At 36.3% G+C, this 8,743-nt stretch overlaps 1 pseudogene; it reads right to left on the bottom strand.

The window, feature by feature from the left end:
• Positions 1-7,216: 7,216 nt before the first annotated feature.
• LOC144243568 (small ribosomal subunit protein eS17 pseudogene) lies at positions 7,217-7,602 on the bottom strand (annotated as a pseudogene).
• Between the last annotated feature and the right edge of the window lie 1,141 nt (positions 7,603-8,743).

Raw genomic sequence — 8,743 nt, 5'->3', positions numbered from 1 at the left:
CTAATACTTTACTACACAGTTCACTTGACTTTCAGATAGGCAAATATGTTTAAGTATACTCTACGGGATATAGTGCATAGGCAGGACATTCATGAGAAACAATAAAAAAAAAAAAGACAAACAGAACCCATCAATATAGTAAAAATGAGAATAATTCAAAAAGTGATAAACTGTGATTTTAAGAGAAATTTATTCATATGTAAACAAAGCCTTGTCATTTGTAGCCATTATGCACACAGTGGAAAATTTCATTTTTTTAAAGAAATTAATTTTGTAGGACCCCCCAACCCTTCCCCCGGGGTGGCTCAGTCAGTTAAATGTCTGACTCTTGATTTCAGCTCAGGTCAGGATACCATAGTCTGTGAGTTCAAACCCTGAGTCAAGCTCTGCACTGTCAGCTCAGAATCTGCTTGGGATTCTCTATCTCTCCCTCTCTCTCTGCCCCTCCCTCCTCCTGCTCTCTTTCTCTCTCTCTCTCGCTCTCAAAATAAATAAACAAACTTAAAAGGAGAAATTAATTTTGTAAAAGTATATAACAAATATAAGGCGTTGATAGGAAGAAGGTGAACTGAAAATAAATATGTGTAGTGATCCCATTATATTTTATTTTGAAATCTGTAGATATTGTTTCATAGAATATTATCATTTTTAAAAAACTAATGACTGGAGTGCCTGGGTAGCTCAGTCAGTTAAGCATCCGACTATGGCTCAGGTCATGATCTCGTGGTTTGTGGGTTCAAGCCCCGCTTTGGACTCTGTGCTGACAGCTCAGAGCCTGGAGCCTGTAGCCTGTAGCCTGTTTCAGATTCTCTGCCTCCTTCTCCTTCTGAACCTCCCCTGCTAACGCTCTCTCTCTCTCTCTCAGAAATAAACAAAACATTAACAATTTAATGACCAAAACCAATACATTTTATTTTAATTTGTATTATTTTTTTAAATTTTATGTATTTTAAGAAAGAGAAAGAGCACGCGTGCATGAGTGGTGGAGGGAAAGAGAGAGAGGGAGAGAATCCCAAGCGGGCTCTGTGCTGAGATTGGGCTCAATCCCACAAACCATAAGATCATTACCTGAGCCGAAATCAAAGTGGGCTGCTCTACCAAATGAGCCATGTAGGTGCCCCTAAAGCCCTTAAATTTTTTAAACCACCAAGGACTCTTAAAACTAGCATCTTCTTTGACTAAGAATTATAGCTTTGTTTTAGCCACTCTTTCAATATCAATTTAGTTACATCTTAGTTAAATTAAGATTTCATTCAATATTTTTATTTAAAAAATGGGGCGCCTGGGTGGCTTAGTTGGTTAAGCGTCCGACTTTCGCTTAGGTCATGATCTTGTGGTTCGTGGATTCGAGCCCCGCGTCGGGCTCTGTGCTGACTGCCAGCTCAGAGCCTGGAGCCTGTTTCGGATTCTGTGTCTCCCTCTCTCTCTGACCCTCCCCTGCTCACGCTGTCTCTCTCTCTCTCTCCTAGAAATAAATAAAACATTAAAAAAAATTTTTAAAATAACACACAACATATAGCAGGTTCTGATTTAATCAATCTTTAAATTCACGCATGAAGTGCCACTCTATTGTTGCATATAAAACTGCAAATAAGAGGAGCTGACTCCCTACCTCCACTGAGTTTGTATTCTGAAGGGAATCATTCAGGAAATTATCCAAAGAATCATACAATATAATTTGCAGTAAATATAAGTGTCATGAGGAGAAATAAAGTTTGGTATGAGATAGGACATGGAGCTGGTTGTTTAAAGATGGTCTGATAATTCCTTTCTGCAGTCATATTTCAGCAAAGATCTAATAAAATATAGAAATAATCCATGCAAAAACCTTGGGAAAGAATATTCTTAGTGGAGGAAAGAGCAAGTGCCAAGAAAAGAAATGACCTCAGATCCTCCTAGGAAGGTCAATATGACAGGACAGAGAGGGTCATAGGGGAATTGCTTGAGGATGCTCTCAAAAAGGCATCTCAGGGGTAAGTAGGACCATAGAGGCCATGCCAAGACATTGCATTTTATTGTCAGTGTGACAGGAAGCCCTTTTATGGTTTTGAGTGAAGGGATAAGAAAGTCTGATTTTTATGTTTAGTGGGTAATGCTCATAACTGTGGTGAAAGATGAAAGAAAGAGGTGATCCAGGGAGAGCAGAAGCCTATTGAAGTGCTCAAGGACAAGCACTAGTAGGAGCTTACCATTATCGGTGGCTGCAATGGTAAAGTGGTCAAAATCAGGAAAAATGTGGTTTCTTTTACAGAAATGTATATATTTTGGGGTTGGTCAGAAATGAATGCTATTTAAAGTCACAGGACTATATGAGACCTTCTGGGAGCAAAAGTTCGGGGAGTTCTTCATTTCATTTCATCCATCCATCCATCCATCCATCCATCCATCCATCCATCCATACAACCATCCATCCATCCATCCATCTGTCCATCTGTTATTGATGTTTATACACTCACAGATACATCTGGAAAAATGATGTCATTAGATTTTGAGTAACGTGTTTTGTTTTATTTACTTTTTTTGTCTTACTTATTAACAAAAATATGTATGTGTGATTTTTCCAAAACAGTGACCTCAGTTACTGATGAAAAGAGTGAGAGACAAGGAAGCATCATGGTCATTAAAAAAAAAAGATAAATTAGTATCTCCTGGAATAATGAGGTTATTTCACCTGAACACCTTTACTAACAAAAATCAAGATTGAAGTATCATCTCCGAAAATGAGAATGCTGAATGCCCACACTTGTCACTTTCTGCACATCTGTGTTTAGAGCTTGCCATTCAGCTTCTATAGAAAGAACTAGAAGAAAAAGGTAGTAGCAGCAAACAACATATGGTGGGAATTAAAGAGATAAATAATCCAGAGAAAATGTGATTGTTAACAGTTATATTTTAATCTTTTAGGAGTGATGCCAAATAGTGGATTGAATAAGAGCTTTTTGAAATTTCTTGGATAAACTTTTGTTTGTTTTTCAAGCAACACATTGCTAATTAAAAATCCAAATACACTGTGCTGAATATTTAAAAGGCAAATGTTGACATGTAACTTTGTCAGATTTTGACAGATTTAGGTTGAGAAATTTTGAATTTCATGATAAAGTGAAATAAATTCACAACACCACAAGTTAATTGGACTGGAGTTTGAGTCACAGCTTTGTAAATACCTAAACTAGGAAACAGATCAAATGATGTTAAGAAATTATGTAACACCACCACCCTGAAATGTGTCAGGGGATCTTTGAAATTAAAATGACAAAATGTACCATGCCAACAGTTTGAAAGGAATGAAGTAGTGTTAGAACAGTGACTGTTACATTATTACATAAATAACCAATTTTAGTTCTCTCTCATGCTTTCTCATTCATTAAAAAATAAAATCCCTTAGCAACCTTACACTACCCACCTATCATTATCTTTCTATGATGCAGTTCTTTGCTTAATTTGTTGATTTCATGGCTAGTAATCAGAGGTAGAAAGAGACTGCAAATTCACTGATCTTTAACTTAAACATTGTTGTGGCAACTTCTGCATTTTACCAATAGCTCTCGGTAGGCATTGGTGATCTTTCAAACACCCAAACATCAGTTTCCTGATTGCTAGCTCTCACAGTTATATCAGAATTTGTTTTATTCTACATAATTTTTTAAAAATTTTTCCTGTTGCTATATGTAGCCACAATTCAATATGTTTTGTCCATCGATGAAATTCTATTTTGTACACGTACAAAATAAAACTCTTTTTATCTCTCTATGAAAATCTGGAATTCATTTTTAAACCAATATTTTCTTTTTCTTTTCCTTAAATTNAAACATTAAAAAAAAGATGAACAGAAATCAATATAATAGAACAAATAACTCTAACGTCACAATAATATAAATAATTTGGTATTGGTTAAAGTAGACACACATAGCACAATGAACTAGAACACAGAGCTTGGAAAGAGACACACAAACAAAGTCAACTGAATTTTAATTAAGGTCAAAGCCAATTGAGTAAAGAACAGGTAATGTTTTTAACAAACTGTTCTAGAATTGTTGACTATAAACACGCAAATATAAGAAAACTCACCTATATCCTACAAATTATACAAAAAAAAAAAAAATAACAGTATGGATTGTAACCCTAAATGTAAAATGTAACTTTACAACTTCTAAGAGTAAACAGGAAAAATGTCTGTACTACCAAGTTTACTAAAATTTTCAGATATTCATTAAAAATGAAAAATTAAACAATTTTGGTATGTGACAGACACTCTTAAGGAAATGAAAAGACAGACCATGAACTCAGAGAGATTATTTGCAAACCGTACTTATGAAAACAAATCCAGAATAAAGAACTCTCAAACTCAATACTTATTAAGAAATCAAACAAGACAACATTCAGCAAAATATCTTAATATGTTGAAACATCATCAAATAATGGCAAATAAGGAAAAACATGTTCAACATCAGTAGTCATTAAAAAATTGCAAATTAAATGGGGCACCTGGGTGGCACAGTCAGTTAAGCATCCAACTTTGGCTCAGGTCATGATCTCACGGTTCGTGGGTTTGAGCCCTGTGTCGGACTCTGTGCTGACAGCTAGCTCCCTGGAGCCTGCTTCAGGTTCTGTGTCTCCCTCTCTCTCTGATCGTCCCCTGTTCTCTCTCTCTCTCAGAAATAAAACATTAATTTTTTTTAAATTGCAAATTAAAACAAGATACTACTACGTAACTATTCTGACAATACCAACCGCTTGTTTAGTTGCTGAGTTTCCAGACTTTCATACATTCTGGAGGGGAAGAAAAATGGTAGAGTCATTTATTGGCATTTTTATGAAGTTAAATATATACTTACCTGATGACCCAGCAATCCCATGCCTACCTATTTACTAAAGAAAAGTGAAGACTCATGTTCACACAAAAACCTGTACGTGAATATTTATGGAAAATTCTACATGTAAATGCCAAACAGTGGGAACAACACATACGTCCTTTAGTAAATACAAAATAAGGAATATTATACAGTAATAAAAAGGAATAAACTATTGACTAATGTGAAAATATGAATGACTCTTAACTGTACATTGCTATGTGAAAGGAGCCAGATCCCAAAAGCTTCATCTTGTATGATGCCATTTATATGATATTCTGAAAAAAGGTAAACATTAGGGTTGGAAAACAATGTTTTCTAAGATACTGGGTAGAAGGTTGTTTTAACTATAAAGAGACAGCATGGGAAAATTTTTGGAGTGATTGAACTGTTCTACATGAAGATTCTTGTGGTAGATATAAGACTTCATGCATTGTTAAAACCTGTAGAATAATATACTACATAGTGCAAATTTTATAGTATATAAATTGAAAAACCTCAGCTTAGAATATAGAGGAAATCCAAATGTTATTAACTTGTAAAACTGTTAAGTCAGTGTGGCCAATTATGGCTACCCCTGAAAGATGAACATAAATGTATTCCTTCTCTCCTTTTCCCTAGTTCTCTCCAGCAGATACTTGGCCCAGGGGCAGATGTTTGTGCTTGCAGGATCATATTTTACAAATAACAATTATACAAGAGGAACAGAGAATGAGCAGATCTAAGGATATGGCAAAACAACTGCACTACTGTATATAATCTAAGAAATGTTTGTAATGCTGTAAATTATAATGCCATGACATATTTTCTCAATTCCACTAGTTTTATCAATGCACATACAAATATACTGGATGTTCTCAACAAACCTAGTCATTTTTATGAGTGGAATGAAATGAAACATCTTTTTCATGACATAGATTTTTTAATTACTAATTCTTTGCAGATGGCCTTATTTCTTTTTTTTAAGTTTGTTTATTTTGACAGAGACAGAGACAGCATGAATGGGAAAGGAGCACAGAGAGGAAGAGAGAGAGAATGCCAAGCAAGCTCCACACTGTCAGCACAGAGCCTGATGCGTGGCTCAAACCCACAAAGCTGTGAGTCTTGTGACCTGAGCGAATCCAAGAATAGGACGCTTAACTGACTGAGCCACCCAGACACCCCACAAATGGTTTTATTTCTTAATATTTAAATTAAGTTAATTCATTTTAAATCCTTATTAGGATATTTTGGAGGTAAGGAAAACTAAAAATGAAATTAATTCACTCATTTTCAGGGACAGCAAGAACAAGATAATGATTTTTTTTCAATGGGGAATGTTGGTTCTTACAAAAATGTTTAGAAGATCAGGTATCAATTTTGTGCCTTTCCTCATCCATGGCAACTGTATAGGTGGGCTCTGATTACAACAGGTCAAGTTCCCAGATTATGTCACTCTTCTGAAAAAAATCTTTTAATGGTTTTGTATTACTTCTGGAACCAATTCTAAATTAATTTTTCACAGGACATCATTTGTCAGCCAGCCAAGTTATTCTAAATATCATCATATCTTAAGAAAACAGATAGGATTTTACTTTTTCTCCTCTTGTATTTTCTTTTATCTACTCTCTTCCTCAACATTTCGTATGAAACTATTAGTGAAAGTACAGCTTATTCTCATTGTGAAGAATTTGTGTCTCCATAGAAAAGATATTAGCTATTTAAATTCAAGGGGGCATCGAAAAGATAGTTAAATATTCCAGTTAAATGTCCTAAAGTTGTTACTGCTGAACACTACAAAAGTAACAGTTCAATAAACAGTGAGGGAGAAAATATCATTTAATTAGAACTGCTAAACCGACCAGAATATGCCAACAGAAACAGAGCTTTTCATTTCTGAAACTGGGCTAACTGTGGTAATATCATTATATATATTCAAATGAATCCAATAAGTTCCAATTTAGTATACATTCCATTCCATTCTGACATAAATCACAACACACTGGCCAAAGAGAATACATGATCGGCCCCATAGAAAGTTGAATAACCTGTGTTATACTGTTTTTTAAATTTATTTTTTAATTTTTAATTTTTATTTTCTTAAATTTTTAAAAATGTTTTTATTTATTTCTGAGAGAGACAGCGTGAGCAGGGGAGGGTCAGAGAGAGAGGGAGATACAGAATCTGAAACAGGCTCCAGGCTCTGAGCTAGCTGTCAGCACAGAGTCTGACATAGGGCTCGAACCCACAAACTGTGAGATCATGACCTGAGCCGAAGCGGGAAGCTAACCGAATGAGCTACCCAGGTGCCCCCTTTACTTTTTACTTTTATTTGTTGTTGTTGTTGTCCAAGGTTTATTGAAGATAGTCCAGCACCACAAAAAGATTCAAATGGCTCCACTTGGCGTTTTGAAATCCATTGCACCGGTAGGCTGGGTGACCTGCAGTTTGATAGAGTGCCCAAGTTCAAAAGTTTCAACATTTCCTCAGTGCCTGGCTCTACTTCAGCAATCTCAGGTACGTGATGATTCGTCCTTTCTCTCTCCTCCTCCTGCAGCTTGATGGAGGTAACTCTCACCAGGCCACTCTGAATCTGCTTCATCAGATGTGTGACGTAGCCTGCTATCCTGTTGAGGAGCTTCTTGCTGGGAATAATGGTGATCCCCTCTCACTGGCGCTTGTTGGTGTGGAAGTCACTGCCCAGGAGAGTTCAGTGCTTCTCAATGATGACCCAGCCTGCCTTCCTCACGGTTTTGGTGTGCAGGTGGCCCATGTTGGTGGGTATGGTGTCGGTTGGGGTTTTAAATAAATACAGGTTTAATAAGAATTATGATTTTTAAAATGTACATTGTAACATTTTCCTAACATTACAAACTAAACTGAAATGCATTTTCATCTCTGAATCTTTGCAAAATATTAGTAGATACTAGAATAATGATTCTCATTTCTATTACAAAGAGTAATGGCTACTATTTATTATTACTGTTTATTATTATTATTATTATTATTTTAGAGAGAGAGAGATCAGGGAAGGAGACAGAGAGAGAGCGAGAGCAAGCGAGAGAGAGAGAGAGAGAGAGAGAAAATCTGAAGCACCCTCCATGCCCAGCATGGACCCCCATCTGGGCTTGATCCAAAGACCCTGAGATCACAACCTGAGCTAAAATCAGGAGTCAGATGCTCAACCAATTGAGCCACCCAGTTGTCCCATGGCTAATATTTGTTGACAGCAGTATAGGAGGTACTCTGTCCAGTACTTTAAGAACATTGTCTCATTTAATTCTCAAAGCTACCCTACAAGAAAATGATTATTGTTTTACCATTTATTTATTTAATGTTTATTTATTTTTGAGAGAGTGATAGAGACAGAGAACAAGGGGTGGGGGTGGGAAGAGAGAGAGGGAGACACAGAATCCAAAGCAGGCTCCAGGCTATGAGCTGTTAGCAGAGACCTCAATGTGTGGGTTGAACTCACAAACCATGAGATCATGACCTGAGCTCAAGTCAGATGCTGAACCAACTGAGCCACCCAGGCTCCCCAGTATTGAGACTTAATGGCAAATGGCAGAGTAGGTATTAAAACTCAGGACCACCGAAATGTTCTTAATCACTGCATGTGGCTGTCTTCTGAACGAGGACACTGAAAATCCAAGAACTAGTATTAGATCGCTAAGCCAGATGTAGAATCTAAATTTTTAACTGCTTATCAAACAAATTTTACTTCCATTTCACAAACCATATTTTTACGTAATGCATTCTCCAGCATTCATGCAACCTGCTACTATCTGCCTTTTCATTTCAGAGAACATGTAATGTATTTGTTTGTAGGTAAACACCATCTTGCTGATTGCTGCATTCCAACATAAACTGCTTATCATCCTCAGTCATTAGTAGCTTTAAAATAGTTATCTTGC

Source organism: Crocuta crocuta, unplaced genomic scaffold, assembly GCF_008692635.1.
Source record: "Crocuta crocuta isolate KB4526 unplaced genomic scaffold, BGI_CrCroc_1.0 scaffold167, whole genome shotgun sequence".
Taxonomy (NCBI): Eukaryota; Metazoa; Chordata; class Mammalia; order Carnivora; family Hyaenidae; genus Crocuta; species Crocuta crocuta.
The sequence above is the reverse complement of the archived record's forward strand: the minus strand, read 5'-3'. Positions and strand labels throughout refer to the sequence as shown.